Source organism: Piliocolobus tephrosceles, chromosome 12, assembly GCF_002776525.5.
Source record: "Piliocolobus tephrosceles isolate RC106 chromosome 12, ASM277652v3, whole genome shotgun sequence".
NCBI lineage: Eukaryota > Metazoa > Chordata > Mammalia > Primates > Cercopithecidae > Piliocolobus > Piliocolobus tephrosceles.
The window spans coordinates 19,836,249-19,855,927 of NC_045445.1; the positions used below are offsets into that span (position 1 = coordinate 19,836,249).

Sequence of the window (19,679 nt, forward strand, 5' to 3'; positions counted from 1 at the left end):
GCACAGGCTTCAAAGAATTGGGAGCCTTTGAATTGGACCTGAAGTGAGAGGTAGAATTGAATCAGGTGAAGATGTAGGGGGAGGGCATCCCAGGCAAAGGAAACAGTAAGAACAAAGATGCAGGCCAGGCATGGTGGCTCATGCCTGTAATCCCAGCACTTTGGGAGGCCAAGGTGGGAGGATCACTTGAGCTCAGGAGTTCAAGACCAGCCTGTATTTTTACATTTTTGTATCAAAAATACGAAAAAAAAAAAAATCAGCCAAGCATGGTGGTGCATTGCATACCTGTAGTCCCAGCTACTTGGGAAGCTGAGGTGGGAGGATTGCTTGAGCCCAGGAGGTGAAGGTTGCAATGAGCCAAGATCGTGCCACTGCACTTCAACGTGGGTGACAGAGAGAGACCCTGTCTCAAAAAAAAAAAAAAAAAAAAAAAAAAAAAGAGATGTGGTCAAGGGTCATGCATGGATTAATGTCTCAGGATAATTGGGCATAATTTTTCAAAATCCAATAGTAATCTGTACGTGTTGGCTTGGACATATCATTACTCAGTAAAAAGTGTTCTTCAAACATTTCAGGTGCATGTTTGATCTTCTCAATTCGATTGTATATTTTTTGAGCAGGGCAGGGTGGGGGCTGTCTCCTGTTTGTTTTGCCTTGCTTTTTTTTTTTGAGATGGAGTCTCACTCTGTCGCCCAGGCTAGAGTGCAGTGTTGCGATCTCGGCTCACTGCAGCCTTTGCCTTCTGGGTTCAAATGATTCTTCTACCTCAGTCTCCCGAGTAGCTGGAACTACAAGCGCGTGCCACCACGCCTGGCTAATTTTTTGTATTTTTAGTAGAGATGGGGTTTCACTGTGTTAGCCAGGATGGTCTCAATCTCCTGACTTCGTGATCCACCCGCCTTGGCCTCCCAAAGTACTGGGATTACAGGCGTGAGCCACCATGCCCAGCCTGTTTGTTTTGCCTTGCTTTTCCATTACTTGGTGAAGGTACCCAGTACATGGTCAATCCAGGTGACTGCTGACTGACTGGTACTGAGAAAGGGCGTGGGAGCCCATAAGCTAAAGGAACCATTGTAAAGATGGGAAGATAAAAACACCTTGTGAAAAACCTGCATTTCAAATTGACTAATTCATTTGCCTTTTGAAAATGCCACTTCAAAAGAGTGTTCTTCTCCTTTACTGTGGTAATGTTCTTTAATTTTTAAGATGACATAATTTATAAAAATCCATAACAGTGTTAATCATATTTGTGATAATAAGATGAAATGCTTCATTGCCAACAAAAGAAATGAACATTTTCACCTTTCAATCTCTGGGAAAGCCAAAAATGTCTGAAACCATTTGTTATGATAATTGCTTGTCAAATATTTAAAACTTAGGGCCATAGCGAGATTTTTCACCCATAAAAGAAAACTCAAAGTAACGTTTAAATTTTTATTCTCGTAGCCTGAAAGTAGCCAACCAGGTTTTTTAGAAAACTGTGTAAAGTATATGTAAATGTTAAGGGCAAAAAGTCTTTTCTCACTACTTTGAACCTATAGCCCACTTTGGAGATGCACAGAAATACACCCGTCCCTCCTTCACAAGTCATGAAGTCTTAGTCAAGCATTAAACTAAGCACACACACACACATACACACGTTTATAAGAAATACATTATCAGATCCTGTCATTTACAACAACATGGAGGGAACTGGAGGTCATTATGTTAAGTGAAATAAGTCAAGCACAGAAAGGCAAACATTACATGTTCTCATTTATTTGTGGGAGCTAAAATCAAAACAATTGAACTCATGGAGCTAGACAGTAGAAGGATGGTTACCAGAGGCTGAGAAGGGTAGTGGGGTGGGTGGTGGGAGGGAACTGAGGATGATAAATAGGTACAAAAAAATAGTTAAAAGAATGAGTAAGACCTAATATTTGATAGCACAACAGGGTGACTATAGCCAATAATAATTTAATTGTACATTTTTAATTAACAAAAAGAGTGTAACTGGATTGTTTGTAACACAAAGGACAAATGCTTGAGGGGATGGATACCCCATCTTCCATGATGTGATTATTACACATCATGCCTGGATCAAAACATCTCATGTGCCACATAAATATATACACCTACTACATACCCATAATTGTTTTTAATTTTATGAAAAAGAAATATATTATCAAGGGATGAGTGTTTATTTAAATAAAAAAAAAGCTGGCTTTCACGAAAATGTCCTTTAATTCTAATTAGTGTTAATCCCTACAATGGAGCTCTACAATATCCTGTTTAAATTGTAATTTTATTTGAGAATAAAACAATGGGTTTAAAAATTGTAATTATACTTGTTTATTTCCCACAAAAGAGAGAAAGAGAGGGAGTGACTTGCAGTCTTGTGATTGTTCTACAACTTTTTCAGGAGAAAACAAATGAGGTCAGATTTCCGCTTATAAACTCACGTTGGTTATACAATTACAAGGCCTTCCGTATTCATTATCTATTGCTGAATAACGGATTACCCCCAAAACAACAAACCTTCATTGTGTCACAGGTTCTACGGGTCAGGAATCTGTGCATGACTTAGCTGAGTGCCTCTGGCTCAGTGTCTCTCGTAAGTTGCGGTCAAGCTGGTGGCTGCCACTGTGGTCATCTCAAGTCTTAACTGGAGTTTGGAGAATCCACTCCCATGCTCACTCAAGTGGCGGATGGCAGGAGACCTCAGTTCCTCTCTTGTAGCTTTCTCCATAGGCTGTCCAAGTGTCCTCATAACATGGCAGCTGACAAAGAGAGAGAAGGGGAAGGGGATGACAAAAGGCCCAAGTTAGAAGTCACAGAAGTGACATCCCATGGCTTCTGCCTATTCTACTTGTTAAAAGAGTCTCTAGGTCTAGCTCACAAGCTAGGAGGGATTACAGAAGAGTGGGAACACCAGGAGGCAGGATCAGTGGGGACCAGCGTAGAGGCTTCCTACCACCCCTTCAATCTTATCACACTGGCAAACTCCACAAATGCAATGTCCTTCAGTTGATTTGCGTAAATACCGTTAATGTCAAAACACAGGGTGGAAAAGGACATGCTATGCCACTGCTGTTTCCTTGTGTCCATCAGTTATATTTTCCCTCTTCAAGGAAAACAAGTTACAGGACTTGACTGATTGGTGAAAATCATTTCATAGGAAGCTTCTATTTATTTTTATAACAGGAGATTGACAAAGACAGTTTAAGTCAAAGGAAAAAAGCGTAAGATGTAAATCAAATAATAGCAATGATGATACTGGGTAGAGGCGCTAATGTTGGTTCTAATTATGTTCCCCACATTAGCAGTAATATGAACTCTTTCAACAATTCTCTAATGTAATGTAATTCAGATCAGGCCAAGGATACTCTAAAGTTTTTCAGAGTGGGGTGAGGAGGTGGGGGATCCAGGTAACGTGTGTCTGTGTGTGTGTGCACGCACGTATATATGTATGTATATATATTATGTATATTTATATTTATTATTATCCAGCATCCAAGGACAAGAGGCAGGGGACTTTGCTTATTGACTTGCATATGAGTAAGTCATATAGTACACTAAACTCCCCACCACTTGCTACTTCTGTTTTTCTTTGTTCTTATCCAATTCACAACCATCTGGCATGGCCAGTGGTGAGGTTCCTGTGGCTTACCTGAAGGGCAATGCATGAAATCAAAGTAGCTCCCAGAATGATGAAACACCAGTATCGGAGAGGGGCTCACTTACTTGGCCTGGGCAGGTGGTGGGATTGCAGGAGAGTGGTGCATAAACAGGTTTCTGAAAGGGAAGTGACAGGTTTGCCCAACTTTGCTATGTAGCTTTGTCAGCATTCATTACTAGATGTTCTCTGACAGGTAAGGGGGAATTGGTCTGAGTCCTAGAAGTAAATGCTAATACCAGTGTTTAAATATAAGGGAACATGAAATAATCCCTGCCACCTGGGAACATGAAAAAAATTCCCTGTCAGCGAAGGCACTTTTATTTTACAGTTACTAGGAAGAATATTTAAATTGCTCAGGTTATTTTCAATGTTGTTTTGGCTTTGTCATAACACCCTATTATATAAACACTATACGAATGTAAATTATTCACCTTTTAAAGTTACTTTAAAATTTTTGACTCTTCGCCAAATATATTTCTTTCTATCAAGAGCTGTTTAAAACTCTGTCTGCAACTTAAGCACACATCTTTATAAGAAAAGCTCGTTTTCCAAGTAATGCCTACAGAATATTTATTCTATTTTTGAAGCTGTATTTACATAACAAAGCACTAAAGGAAGCCCAGTGTAGGGAGAGAATCGAGTCCTAAAGCAACAGTGAGACTGGTTTCTACGGAGTTAGAGAAATTCTAGCTCTCTCCACTGCCAAGGGTGGGTCAGGACAGGAACAAATTGACCCAAAAGTAAGCCTCAATGTCATTCCTAAAGCAACTCCCTGTGATAATTTACAGTCTACAATCAAAATAAAATAATCTCTTCAAAAATCTCGTTCTTTTATGGTTCATTCTACAAATTAATTCTCATTTTCATTTCATATTTCATCAACTTAACTTTCTTTCGCTTTACCCAGGTAAAGAAATCACATGCCTCTAATGATAGATGCACTAAACTCTAAATAGGTTTTGGTATTTGAGTTACAGCAAGTACAGGGAATATCTAAGTTGCCCAAGTTACTTTCAATGTTGTTTTAACTTCGCGAAAATATTTAATGACAATTTTTTTAAACTGCCCATGAAAAAGAACATTCTCCAGTTTGAAGCTCTGCCACTACCAAAAAACAAAAACAAAAACGAAAACCACAGTCTCAATCCAGAAGGTACGTACTATATTTTAACTCCTCTGTTCCATCAAATCAGCACACAATAGTAAGTTTCTGTCTTTCAATTAATTTTTTAACCTGATATTTACTGGTATTTTCATAGCATACTTTGTATGAGTAATTAAACAAAAAATTGATTAACTTTAAAGGTTAATTAATATCAAGTCCTAGTTGGGACTTCTGGTGTGTGCAAGTGCAGGTGTGTGAGAGAAGGAGGGAGAAAGGGAGTGGGGAGACAGGGAGGGAATACCTGGGGTGGGGGAATAATCCAGTACATCTCCTGATACAGAATAGGCATATGATAAATAGTATTTTTCCACTCTTTATCTTCCCAAATAAGAAAGTTCACTCCAGTGTGGCATGGAGAATGGGATATTCTAATTATTCAGGTAGTCCTAGGTTTACCATAGTTTGTAGTCCATAGGGTTATACCATATAAGCCCGGTGAATCTGTTAAAAAACACTGCTTTCATTACATCACGCCCCTGCCCCTTTAAAAGCATCACACTGGAAAAAAAAAAAAAAAAAAAAAGGCTCTATACCATTCTGCAACTAAAGTCACAACTCCTCTGCCTACTTCCAGGCCCCCCATAATCTCTTTTTTTTTTTTTTTTTTTTTTTTTTTTGAGACAGAGTCTCAGTCTGTCGGCCAGGCTGGAGTGCAGAGGTGCAATCTCGGCTCACTGCAACCTCTGCTGCCCGGGTTCAAACAATTCTCCTGCCTCAGCCTCCTGAGTAGCTGGGATTACAGGCCCCTGCCACCACACCTGGCTAATTTTTGTATTTTTAGTAGAAACGAGGTTTCATTGTCTTGGCCAGGCTGGTCTTAAACTCCTGACCTCGTGATCGGTCCAACTCGGCCTTCCAAAGTGCTGGGATTTCAGGCGTGAGCCACCGCGCCCAAGCTTTTTTTTTTTTTTTTTTTTTTTTGAGACAATAGTCTCTGTCACCCAGGCTGGAATGCAGTGGCACGATCTCCACTCACTGCAACCTCTGCCTCCTGGGTTTAAGCTACTCTTCATTCTCCTGCCTCAGCCTCCCAAGTAGCTGGGATTACAGGCACATGCCACCACGCCCGGCTAGATTTTGTATTTTTTAGTAGAGACCGGTTTTCACCATGTTGGCCAGACTGGTCTCCAACTCTTGGCCTCAAGCAATCCACCCGCCTCGGCCTCCAAAAGTGCTGGGATTACAGGCGTGAGCCACCGCACCCGCCCCCCCACCCCCCCATAATGTGACATCACCCTACTTGTCCAGCCCAGTCTCTAATTCCCCAGTAGAAAGGCTCTGTCCAACTAGGTCCATCTCCTTTCAGTTCTTCTCTGTCTCCTGGCCTCTGAAAATGCTCTTTTGCCCATTCCATCCAAATTCCACCTTCCCTTCAAGGACCAGCTTGAAGCTTAAAAGTATAAAATGATGGTGACAGATTTTCAGGAGAGAGTTTATAGTACTAAACAGCTAATTTAAAAGCAAATTAATTCTATATTATTCCAGAGGATGTGTTCCAAGTGTCAGTCCCAGATGGACATCTGTGAAGCCAACGTGTTAGATATGGGTTCAACAACCCTTGGTCAGCACCAAGAACACCAAATGGTGCCTAAGCCAACTCTTGAGGATGTTAGCCGTCATCTTTACCACCACCACAGCACCTTGTTCTCACTTCTTCTGGTTCCTTTTTTCCCTTCTCAGGTATACGTTCACTTAACAAATATGTATTGGATTTCTTTCTAACTTGGCTGGGCACAGTGGCTCATGCCTGTAATCCCAGCACTTTGGGAGGCCAAGGCAGGTGAATCACTTGAGGTCAGGAGTTTGAGACCAGCCTGGTCAACAAGGTGAAACCCCGTTTCTACTAAAAATACAGAAATTAGCCAAGTGTGGTGGTGCATGCCTGTAATCACAGCTATTTGGGAGGGTGAGGCATGATAATTGCTTGAACCTGGGAGGCGGAGTTTGCAGTGAGCTGAGATGGTACCACTGTACTCCAGGCTGGGCGACAGAGGGATATTCTATCTCAAAAAACAAACAAAACAAAAAAACAAATATGTATTGGACATCAACAGATGCAAAGTATTGTGCAAAGCACTGAGAAGATACCTATAGACAGACATGTCTCTACCCTCTAGGAGCTTACTGTCTGCTAGGAAGAGACTCTCAGAACAACTAAGTTCATTAAAGTGCTGTGACAGGCCAGGCCAGAGGCAGTTAACTCCAACTCTGAGGCCATCTGAGAAGGCTTCATGGAAGAGGTGGCATTTGAGCTGGGCCTAAGAAGGATGTGGAAATGGAAGGAACAGGGATATCCAGCATAAATGCATAAAGAAGGTGTGACTGGAGGGTAGGAGATGCAAGCAGAGGTGAAGACTGGAGCCAGACTGTAGAAGGCCTTGAATGCCACATTAAGGAGTTAAGCTTTTTAGTCATCTGCCTTTTGTACCGAGGATTAATATGATCAAAATTGTGTTTTCCCACCAGAACTCCATGGACCACTGGGAGAGGAGCAGATCTCAGCTGAGAGATCAGTGGGGGACCTGAAAAGGTCACCTTGATGACATCATGGTGGCAAGTGGAGACTCTGAACTTGAGGACAGATAGTAGGGACAGAGGAGAAGGACTTAGTTTTCTTTCTCTTCTTTCATCTTCTTTCTTTCTCTCCTCTGCCCTGGCCCTTGCTCTCCACCCTACTCTCGTTTTCACTCTTCCCTGCCTATGGTGTAGGCATTCCTGGGGACTCTGGACTAAAGAAGCTGTTGAGCCCTGGGTTTAGGGCAAATGCTAAAATTAAAAACGGGATCTGGATTTCCATTTCCTCTTCCACGCATAGGGCTGGGGCTTACTCTGGTCATGAACCGCTGCAAAATCCCACCCAATCGTAAGCCCAAGAATAATTTTAAGAAACAGGAGGCAAAAGAAATGGCATTATCCATCAGTCCTAGACACTCTATCGCTGTTTTTTTGTTTGTTTGTTTGTTTGTTTTGACAGTCTTGCTCTGTCGCCCAGGCTGGAGTGCAGTGGCGCGATCTCGGTTCACTACAACCTCCACCTCCCAGGTTCAAGCGATTCTCCTGCCTCAGCCTCCCGAGTAGCTGGGATTACAGGCAACCACCACCATGCCTGGCGAATTGACACTCTATCTTTTACGTTTTATTTTTTTTTAATGCAAACGGATGTTCGGGGGAAAGAATGGCAACCATGAGTGAGTTCAGTTCCGGATGATGTCGTGTTACCATCTCTCATGTAAACATTTCAGATATGCACATTCACTTTCTCTCTGCTATTTCAACAACGTATTTCATGCTTTGGAAAATACTGCAGCTGCATCTTGGTTTTAAACAAAGATAGCATCCCTTCGCACACTTCAATTTGTTGTTCCCTCCTATTCCTTCTACCCAGCAAGATATTATTTGCCCCCAGGAGTGTTTTCTTTTCATATAACAAGATCCCGAAAGCGATGTCATTCAGACATCACAAAGCAGAGCTCTGTGCTTTTTACAGGACATCCTTGGTGCTGGTCACTTTTGGTTGGTGTTTTTGTTTGTTTGTTTATTTCAATTTTTTTTATATCAATGGAGCAACCAACCTTCCAAAGGCACTTCAGCTTCCCTCAACAAGATTGCATTTAACAGGTTGACACTGATATATTGGGGTTTCTTTTCTTTTCTCCTTTTTATAATTAGCTGACATTCAAGGAAAGTGCTAGAAGTGTGAGGTGAAACTGATTACCATAATTTTATGGTGAAAGCAAGTGACTAAATCTAGCCTAGTACTATACTTGAACCCCCATTATGGCCACCACACCTACAAGAGATGGGTTTTTGGTCTCCGTGCCCCTGTCATTACATTTTGCTCTGTCAGTTCATGCTCTGTGCAAAGGACAGCAAGTCCTGGCCACTTACAGGTTGCACTATAGGGCCAGCATGGTGTAAAGAGACACTGAGACTGTCCTACACCCCTTCATTCTCGCCCTCCTTAGCAAAAAGTTCCAATCATTGCCGTCATCTGAGACAGTCTTTGATTTAATGGGCAAAAATCCAGGAATAATTAAGACAATGATACCACACACCCAGGAAAAAAAAAAAAAAAAGGAAAAAAAGGCCTGGTTTAGAGAAGAAATCCAGGCAGCACTGAAGGCAGTGATTCTGCGTCTTTTAGGAGGGAAAAGAGATCTAGAAATCAAAAGCAACAGCTACCGATGACTTACTAAGCTTCTCTTTGGAAGAAAGGAAAAATTTACTAATTCATTCTACTTTTTCCTGGTGAGATCATGGGGGTAGGAGAAGTTAAGATTAGAATTTTCCTCCCAAAGTTCTGAGTTTTGCAAATAACTATATTTTATAACTAATTTCATAAAATAAAATAAAAATTACCAAAGGACACTGTCTTTTTTGTTTAATCTGAGAGTAGGACAAGCATTCTTACATTATACATTATACAGTTACTACTCACTGCTAGGCATTGCTTGAACCCTGAAAAAAAGCCTTTACAAATAACACAATAGAAGCTTCATAACACAATTACAGTTGTTTTCTTTCTGTTAAATTTGTAACTCTATCCTGATTTTATCTCTCTAAAGACTTCTGGATATTTACAACATAAGGAAAGTCTTGTTTCCCTAACTCAAGGCCTTCATTAAAAACACAATCATAAACAGCATTTCTATTTAAAATAAAAATGGGAAGTTCTAGAAATCTTCTTTGTTACTTACAAAAATAAGTTTTAATGCAACTTGATTCTCCAGTATCTATTTCCCAAGATTCATTCACAGTTGCTTTCCAGAAAACATTTTCCAAAATTTATGCCAAATACCATGTTATGCATAACTTCCTTGCTGAATATCTCTAGTCTAGAGCTAATTTATTTTTCTCAGCTGTGCCTTCATAGCCTTCAAAGCTATTGCTCCCTCGGCTGACTATGATTATTCCTTATCAATATAATTTCCGAATGTTTCAAGGAACAAAAAGAGAAAGGAAAATATGTGCTATTTTCCTGAAAACAGCTGCCTTGAAACACTATTTCAGAAGGGACCAAAAAAACAATAGATGGTGTGCAATTTTCATTTCAGGTTCCTAGTTGCCCCCGCGAGAAGTTGCCTGACTACCAGTTGGAGGTCCCTCCTAACACCCCAGTTGGTGAGCTGTGCCTGTTTTCAATGCTAGGATAAGTTTCTCACCACTTCTCAGGGCAATTTATATCCTGTGAGTTTTGTCAAGTTGGGAAGGGCCTACCAAAAGAGAAGCCATTTGCAGAATCAGGGTTTACTTCAAAGGTCCTAAGAAAATCCTTGAGATATCACAGTTGAAAAACATTTGAAGGTTGTTCACTTGAGTAAATGCTTAAGCTTGTCCTCCCTTACTTTCTCCGGCCTGTAGCAATATTACTCACCCTCAAAGAATTCATCAATATTCAACTGGCTCTCCAATTTGCTGAGGTAGCAAAAGGAGTTTAATAAAGAAAGCTGCTACAATTTGTCTTTAGAGAACATGCCACAAACTCAACTTTTATCTTATGTCGCTGGAATCTTCTGCCCTTTTACTAATTTAGGTGGGGAAATGAATGCTTACGTGTAGCAACCCAAGCAAATTTACCCACGAAGGCAAGCCTTAAAAACCCAGCAAAGCCTTTCATCCCAAGGGCACCGGAGCTTTATAAATGATCTATCTGAGGATTTAGAAGCGTGTTCAGTCACGTCTCACAGCCCGGCAAACTTTCAGCCCTGTCCACGAGGGTTTTTGAAAATCTCAACAGGGAAACTTGTAGCTTAGTAATAAGAGTTTTTAGCGCCCACCGAAACTGGACGAGTATTAGCCGTTTTAAAAACCTTTCCTGAAAAGAAAATCTTGCTCTGTAAAACCTTTTTGGTTAACTTTTCAAAACAGCTTTGCAGACCCTGGAAGACGCTACTCTTTTCCCTCCCCGCGCCCCGGAAAGGAGCCGCAGACGCCGGCGAAAGGCTGCGAAACGCTTGCAACGCCTTGGGTTTGCGAGATCGCCCTTGCAAAGACATTTCAGATTTTCCATCAGCTCTACAGAAATATCACAGTAAAATGCATGCGAGAGTTAAGCAGCTCAAACTCGAGCGCCGAGCACGGCAGATTCCGCGGTTTTATTTTTGTAAACTGATTTCGTGTGTGTGTGCGCGCGCGCGCGTGTTGCTGCTTTCTTTCGGCACCTGATTTTTTTTCCCCCAGCGCCCGCACGCGGTTCTGGGCTACCCCGCGCGCCGTCTGCAGGCCGCGACAACTACGGCCTCCCTCGGGGAATGCGGTGGCCGGCCGCGGTGGCGACGACTGCAGGCGCGCGGCTCAGCTCCCCGCGGCCCACCGGTTTCTTTGCTCATCCATGGCGCAGCCGAGCCCACCGAGTCTGAGTCGGACCAGGGGTTGCTGAGAGCCGCCAGGAAGTCCCCACCCTGCACCGCCCCCGGGGCCAACGCGCTCGGCAGCTCCTCCACAGAGCTTTGCCCCAAGGCTCCGCAGAGCTTTGCCCCATCTGCCCCAAGGCTCCGATGGCCCCTCCTGGCCTGCCCAGGGCTATGGCAGCTGCAGGCCAGCTCTACCCATTGCTCTTCCCGTCCAGACCCCGCTGGCCTTGAGCCCTGCTTGCTCGCAGATTTGTCCCACCCGGGACAGGGAAAGGAAAAGAAGCCGCGTTCATTTTCTTAGCATTCAGGCACTATTTTATAAGGGAACTCTTCCAAAATTTTCATTTAGGAAAGCTGAAAGAACGGTACAACGAACGTCTGTTTACCCCCCACCCCCAACAGGATGCAACAACTGTTAACATGTTGCAATACTTGCTTCCTTTCTGTTCTCTCTCATAATGTGTGCGTATGTTAGCTGCATCATTTGAAAACTGCAGACATCGTGACATTTCACTTCTGTACACTTCAGCATGCATCTTCAAGGATAAGGACCTCCTTACCTTCAATACCATTCTCACAAATACAAAATAGCATGGTCCCTAATAGCGTCTAACATCCAGGATAAGGGCTCCTTTCCCTCCTGTTTCCCCACTTCAGTCTTAAATATCAGTTTCCCTTCTTGTACTGGACACATGTGTAAACAATTGCTCCTCCCTGTTATGCCCACCAAAGGACTATGGGGCTCACCCTGTCCCGGGGCCTCTCTACCTGAGAGCTTGGTGGGGTGGCGAGGGCTGGGGCGTCTCGACAGACCTGCACTCAAACGCGTGGCGAGAGCGCTGCATCCACGCGGTCTGAGACCCCCTGTTTCCTTTCCCAAACCATCTCAGGTTTGGGAAGCACCGAGCAAGAAGCCTCGCTCAGCCACCTTGCGCCCTCCCGGCAGCTCAAAGGAACCACCAGAGGACCGGTGAGCGCGGGGTGGCGTCCATCGCAGGAGCCTCCGGGTGCGCGCTGCGCTATCTCGTGCCCTTGGCTTTGCCGTTTGCCATCCTCCGTTTTTTCTCCCCGAGCCCTAGCTATTCGTCTTGGTGTTGGTTACTCTGGGCGCCCAGTGCCCTTCTCGGCCCGCCCCCGCAGCGGGCCAAGGCTGCGGCGTCGAGCGCCTGCACAACCCCCTTCCCTACCGCTCCTCTCCTGCCCTCCCCCCTTCCGCCCCCGGGCCCCGGAGCCGAGCCGGGCCACCGGGGGGCGGGGAGCGCCAGCAGCGCGTGGCCACGCCCCCCGAGCCGGCTTTTTCTAGGGCGGCTCCGGGAGCCTCTCCGCCGGCTGCGCCGCTCGCCTCCCAGGGAGCGCTCCGCGCTGGCCCCTAGCTCGGCTCCGCTCCGCCTCCGCCACGCCGCTCTCCGAGCTTCGGCAGCAGCCAGCGCCCCTTCCGCGCTGCGACCCCGGTTCTCGGCTCTGCGTCCCTGTAGCTCCGTGTCCGGCACCTCGCGCCCCGCAACCTCGCCGTCTCCCAAGTCCCGGGCCCCTCTTCTGTCGCTGTCCGTGTGTCGCTCGCTCCGTCTGTCTCTCCGCCTCCCCAGCCCTTCCTTCCTCCCTCTCTCCCTCGCTGGCTTGCACGTTCGCTCGCTCTCGGACGCGGCGAAACAGCTTCGCAGGCAAATCCCAGAAACCTTTGCAAAAAGCTTGCAATGAAATTTAAGAAGTTCTTCGATTTCGGCGCCATTTTCGAGTGGAGCCAGAGGTGACATGCGATTTTTTAAAAAGGGACTTGGTGGCTGGCCTCTTTCCCGATTGTAACGACTGTTACGGCAGACCGAAAAAAATCTAGTGGTAATTCTGAAAAAAGTGCTGTGGCGTTTGGGGGTTGTAAAGCACGTTTTGGGGGCGGGATGGGGGCAAATCTGACCTTTAAAGTGTTTAACAAATGAGTGCGACCGGGAAATTCTCAGGAAACGGACTGGGAAAAAAAAACTAACATGGAGGGGCGGGGAGAGAAAACTGAGTAAGGGGCAGTGACCGACTGTCAGCCTCGCTATGGTCGGGAGCGACTGGTTTTGACAGAATGTAAGTGAACTTTTCCTGACTCTTACTTGCAAGCAGTTAGTTATGTCTTGGAAAGAAATGTGTGATTAATTTCACATTGTCTCTCCCGAATTACAACTTTCAAGGTTGTTTAGTTTTCCCTGTAGGGAACTTGACATTGGGAAAGTTTGGCTAGAATGCGCCGAGGGAAGGTACATCGTGTGTTTGGGGTGTGGGGGACGAAGGCATATGCAAAATTAAAAGACAAAACGTTGTAAAGTATGAACAGAGGAAGAGGCGTATTCTTTGGCTCTTAAATCATTTAGCCAAACACATTGTAGTTCAGAAGGGGGTGGGGCTATGGCAACTCGAAAGTATCGATTCTTTGTCTACTGTATCAGCGAATGACCCTCTCCTGAAGTGTCAAGACGCCCCTTTGTAATCTCTTTTCGTAAGTAAATTTCAGTCTAAGGGGAAATATGTAAACTAGGGGATCAAGGTGGCTTTTTAGGGGTGTAACTCGTTGTACTATCACTGGGAGAGATGAAAGGGGGTTAGGGTGAAAGGTGTAAATGAATTTGATTCCAAGAGCAATCTGGAAGGGACCTTCGCCTTTGACACCCATGCTATTTCGAATGAACTTTTGTTTTTCTAAGTAGTCAACTAAGGAAATATTAAATTAGGCATGACTTTAACTTCTGACATGATGGCTCCTATATGTGTGTGGAACAAAATATTGGGATAAAGTTGTGGAATTTTAAATTGTACATTTGCTAAACATGTTTTTTTTTTTTTCTTTTTAAGGGCAGTCAACGACATTTTTCTCCGTTAATCCCAGTCAATGTAAAATTGTTTGTAAATATCATTGCCAAAACAAGATGGAATGTAGAGATACTTGATTGTCTGTCCCAATTTACGGAATGGGGTTATTGTTACTAATGACAATAATTTTTTTTTTTTTTTTTTACCATGACATAGTGTATTTGTTACCACTGGATCTCAGTCTGGATGTTATAAATTTGATACTTAATCTTACTAAATACTCTGCACATTTTATTAATAAATAGGACACTTAACAGTCATTGTACTGGTTTTGAAAAACCGACATAATTTGTAAATGTAACAGGATACTTACAGTTGGATAATTTAAATGTCTGTTACTTGTGCTGAAATGTATTGTAACTTTCAAAACCATTACAGTTAGTGCTGATTTTGTTTTAACTTTTCGGTTTGTGATTGAGGATTTCAGAGTGGGATTTTTTAATGCTTAATTGAATATTGTATTCAAACAAAAAGGGGTCATGCATGTGACTTGTTGCTAATATGTGTCCACGTTAAAAAGGAAAAAGTGGTATCTAATGAGTTAATCATTAAGGAGTATGCGCAGTGCCGGCCATTTCAGGACATGAAAGAGTTTCTGTGGAGCTGCTTGAAACAGGAAGGAGCGACTTGACATCAAGTATTTAAACTTTTTGATTTATGGTTTGATAGATGGCATTGATAGGTGTAAATTACAAATAAGTTTGAGTAACCAGTTTAATATGTAAACTGGTATTTCATCTACAGAAATTTCTCTGTCATTGTTCGAAGCTCTTAAAAATGACTCAGAGCAGGGGTATTGTAAGAAAAAAACACTAGCAGTGAGTTAGGACATCAAATGCTTTTAAAGATGGATATATATGTCGCAGCGATAGTATATATTAGAATCAGCTGAAGCTACCGGTGAGGTTTTGGTTATTTTCTTTCAGTCATCTGAGTCCATTTCCAATAAAGGATTTTTGTTTTGTTTTGTTTTTAATGGGGACAATGAATGAGACTTGTAATATGCAGCAGGAAGAAGTTTCACCAAGACTTTGAAGCTGGCAAGAATGATCCAGATGTCCAATTGCCTCTACTTAATCTTACTCGTCTACTTTCAGAAGTAATTAGATTCTCCTCCACACTAATTCCTATCTCCCATCGCTCTGCTTTTCACCACTACATTTTTCCAAGATTCATCCTCGGGAAAAAATTGAGAGCCACACCTTCGGTTCCACCTGCAGCTCCTGGAAATCAAATGATGGAAGTTATAAAAAGTACCTTAACTTGGAGTGAGGTGGCCTAGTCCTAAGTTTTGCCCTATTCCTTGCCATGGAGTAGGGCGGGGCTTCTTCCAGTCATCCAGTCTTTCTTCACCCGCAGGTACCCCAGATCTATCCCCCTTCATTGACTCCGGGGGGATACAGCAGCAATTCATGTTTTGAAGTGTTCTAAATGGTTCAAAACGTGAGGCGCTGCTATACCCCCTCGTGGGGAAGGTAGAAGGTGGGGTCTGCCGGACACGTGTTCCTGCCACCAGGTGCCCGCTTCCCGCGAGGCCGGCTCAGGAGCAGGTAGGTGGGCGGGGGCTCGCATCTCTCTTTCCGGCGGGTCCTCGCCCTTCCTTGTCCACGCAGCAGGACTGTAGTCCGGGGAGGGAAGTATTCCTGACTGGGCTAGGGGTGGCCAGTCCAGGGCGCACATAGGCGGTGCGAGTCGAGGAGGGACGCGGTGCCCGCACTCAGCCATGCCCTAGCAGCGGGAACAGTTCTGCAGTGAGTGATGAGTGCTCTGGAGTATTGTTTCCGCTGCCAGAGTAAGTCTGGGACTGCCGTTCGGGCCTACCCAGCAGGTAAGTCTTAGGCCATCGCCTGCGGCGTCGGCCCTGGGAGCAGCGAGACCCAAGATTGCATCAAACCTTTGCCCCGTCCTTGCATATGTGACTGGACGTGAATGATGCTTCATTTTGGCACCCCCTTTCCCTGCTCAGGTAGAATTTAAACAATTGAAAAAAATCCCTTCCCAATCAATACCATCCACAGGACAACGAAGAAAACCCATCTTCAGTCCCCAACCACGAAATGGTGGGGGGTGGGGAGGACTGGAAAAGGAGTAAGGGGAGAGGAAGGGTGAGCAGCTGCAAGAAGTCTTCACGCCTCTCTGCGGTTCCTGGTAAAGGCACTCATGTCCTGGGTATGGAAGGGACTTAAGAGTTCAGGAAAGATAAAAGTAACAGGCTTCTTCCACACTCCCTCGCCCTCCCTTCCCCGCTGCTGGGTTAGGGAGGCTCCATGGAGCTCCAGCACCCTAGAAGGATCCGGTGAGGCGCGAGGCCTTGCGGGCAGGTGAACCCATGGCGGGGTGGAAGGCGCCAACCCGCCTAATCTGAGCCTGAGGCCTGCTGAGAAGCGTGGGGGCGTTGGGATAGCTCCCGAATGAGGATGTGCGTTTCTAGCTTCTTTGCGCCCTCCTCTCCCAAAAATCTGCTCCCACAATTCCACCCTGGAGGCGCGCCCCCAAGACTCCTTTGTCGCCCCAGGGGCGGGACCTGAGCTGTCGATTTCAGGGGCCCTTTGGGACTCCAAAAGTCCTGGGCGCTGTCGCTCATGAGTGCTGCACAACTGTCGCCCTCCAAAGTCACCTCCATCCCTCACTGGGCTGGCCTCCTGAGCCTTCGGTGAGGAAATGGGGTTCCGAGTTGCCCGCCTGGGAGCTTGACAGCCTGACTGGAAAAGAGCTAATTCGCTAACTTTCTGTGCAAATCACTTGAGCTAATTATTTGATCTGAAACATGGGCAGGTAAAGGACCATTGGCGGGCGTGGGGAGGGAGGCGTGGAATCTTTCCCACACTTTTTGTCACCTTTCAACAAAAACCACGACACACCCAAATCCCTCTGGTCTGAATGGGCTGGCTAGAACTGGACTGGGCTTCCCGGGACCAGGAGTGGGCCCCTAGAAGTTTCCCAGTTTGGGATAGGGCCTGGGTTCCGGAGTCCAGAGCTGGGAGTCGGGTTCAGCAGCCCGAGACGCTGGCTCTCCCAGACTCCCTTGCGCCGGGGCAGTGCGCGGGGGCGGCTCGAGTCCCTCCCGGGCCGGCGGGGACCCTCAGGCTCCCGGGGCGCCGCCCACTAGCCCGACCCGGCGGCGACTCCCAGGCCTGGAAGCCCCCATTCTGCTCCCGCCCCGCCCCGGCCGGCCAGCGCAGGGCCCCTCAGGCCCGCAATCTCCAGGCTCAAACGGTGAACAGGTCCCTGCATCCGCCTGCCTTTGCACTTGGGGGTGGGGGAGCCACCTTGTGACGCCCCTTCTGCCTCTCACTAGCTTCCCCCTTTCTCCCCGTTCTGTACGGTTTCCCTTGGAGCCAGAAGGAAGCCCAGTGCCAGCCAGCCTTCCTGAAAAGACCAAGCCCGCGCCATCCGGCTTCCTCCAGTGGACGCCTGCAGGACCCAGGTGAGATACGGGACTGGTTGGGGACGCGAGGGGCGGAGGGCGGCGAGCAAGGGATCCTGACTTGGGGGCGTTGCCTCCCGGAATGCAAGCGGCCTTTTGCCCGCGTCTCCCGAGATGCATCGAAATTGAGCTCGTCCACATAGCCCCCTGACTGCGTGGTGCCCTTTTCTGACTTAAAACATTCCTTGTACCTTTATTTACACGATCCAAGTTGCAGTGTGCCTAGATTTTCCTCCAAGGACAAAAATGTGAATAAAGCAATATTTTAGCCAAACATTTCCGTGTCAATTAAGAAGATTGCAATTCGTTCCAGACTATAAATTCTCTTTAACAACTCCCTAAGGTATTCTTTTCAATTGTTTTTCAGCGTTGCTAAATGTGCATCATAATGTGTGGGAGACTTGTCTAAAGTGAATCAATTTATACTCGGTTGATTAATTGACCCGATGTTACCACCTCCAAGGAGGCACCTTTCCACTATTTTCTCTTTTTTTTCCCCAACACATGTTACTTGTTAGTGAGGAAGCTGCGTGCACGTGGCATTGTATAAAGTTTATTAAGCAGACGTGGCCCTTAAACTAGGAAGAGCTTAGTATAACTCTAAATCTAAAATTCGACATTTCGGTAAGTTATGAGACAAGATACCCAGGTTGTTTGATAAACCAGAATTGAACATAATTTTTTTTAAATTTAAATCACAGGAATGTTTTTCTTGAAGGCATCCGGCATCTCCAGTTAGCAGTACTGATTTTTTTTTTTTTTTTTTTCTTTATTCGAAAAAAAGGAACACTACATCAACACTGTTGGCGGGGATGTGGACAAGAAGACTCCTGTTTCAAGAAAATACAATCATCTCTCAAAGGCTGTAATTTATATACATTTTAAAACTCTCTAGGCACTGAAAACCACCCAACTGTCCCAAATAGAAGGGTAAAATATAATCAATCACTCAGTGTAATATTATACATCCTTTAAAAATGTTATTGGGAAATGTTTTATGATCTGTAAGTCCAAGGAATCCTCTCCCACCATTTCTTTCTCCTTGCTGTTCCCCCATACCCACACTTCTTTGTTCCAATTGGCATGTAAATTCGGTTTTCCCGCCAAATGAGTCAGTCATGATGGTAACGTCAACTGATTTGAACAGATGTGTGTCAATGTTACGTGGAAAACTAGATGTCAATAACCAGGGCCACAGAAAAAGGCAGTGGTTGCAACTCTGTAAAAATGTATGCATGCACAAAGACAAGGACTAAAGTGGAACCCCACACAGGAAAACAGTGGGCTGTACTCCAGTGCTGGGACATTGAATGACTGTATGATGCTTTTGATTTCCGTTAACATGGGCAACTGTCCAATTAAAAACTCCTAAGGACTCTGCAGTGCAAATTGTTTTGCGGATTGTTTCAAAACACCATACCTATCAACTCATCAAGGCAGATGGGGCAGCAGGGGACTGGGTTCGTTCCCTGAATCCTGGACTGCTATAGAGTTCAGGGCAACATTTGCAGAAAACCTGAGCCTATGAGATGGGAGTTAACTTACAGGCAGCTTTCCTGAGACTGTGCACGATGAAAATAAAACTAGGTTCAAAATATATGTTTGGGGAAGATCAATGAGTTTATCGATAGAAATTAAAAGACTTGAGCCAGGGGCTATATGCAAGTTGGCATATGTTTTTAGAGATCTTTTTTCCCATTGGCCTGCAGTATGACTTAATCTCATAACCCTAGAATTTTATATATGCATTTGTATTTAGAGTTATTACATGACTCTTAAGCAAAAAAGAGTATATATACATCAAGTATAGCAAACGTGTATGTCCCTGCCCCACTACATCCCACTCAGGCCCACCCATTAGTTACTGCTCAGTGAATAAACAAGGATTGTCTAGCTCTTTCGTAATATTTCACCTATCTGCCACCTTTTCCTCCCTCCCCAGCTCCACAGCTGATCTCTTTGGCAAGTTCTGCCAGGCTTAAAACCCCTGTGGGGATAGTAAACTGAGCCAAGAGGGAGGAGTTCCGAAAGACTTCCACTTCCTGTGGTTGTTTGGGCCTTTGAGCACTCCCCATTCCACTACTGAGCTCTATAATCTGAGCAATTGGTGGGAGTTTGGAAACATGGCCTTGGCTCCACTGCTGGAGTCAGGGAGCTCAGAACACTGCAGCAACCTGAGAGTGAGAGTCTTGGTTGCTTTGAAGTCTGAGTCTCCCAAGTCAGTTC

General features: G+C 45.0%; 1 long non-coding RNA gene across 1 annotated transcript; it reads left to right on the forward strand.

The window, feature by feature from the left end:
- Window positions 1-15,502: 15,502 nt before the first annotated feature.
- On the forward strand, window positions 15,503-18,835 carry LOC111531572. The gene is made up of 2 exons (XR_002728315.1): window positions 15,503-17,453; window positions 18,238-18,835. It is a non-coding gene; the product is annotated as an uncharacterized LOC111531572 (long non-coding RNA).
- Window positions 18,836-19,679: the final 844 nt, after the last annotated feature.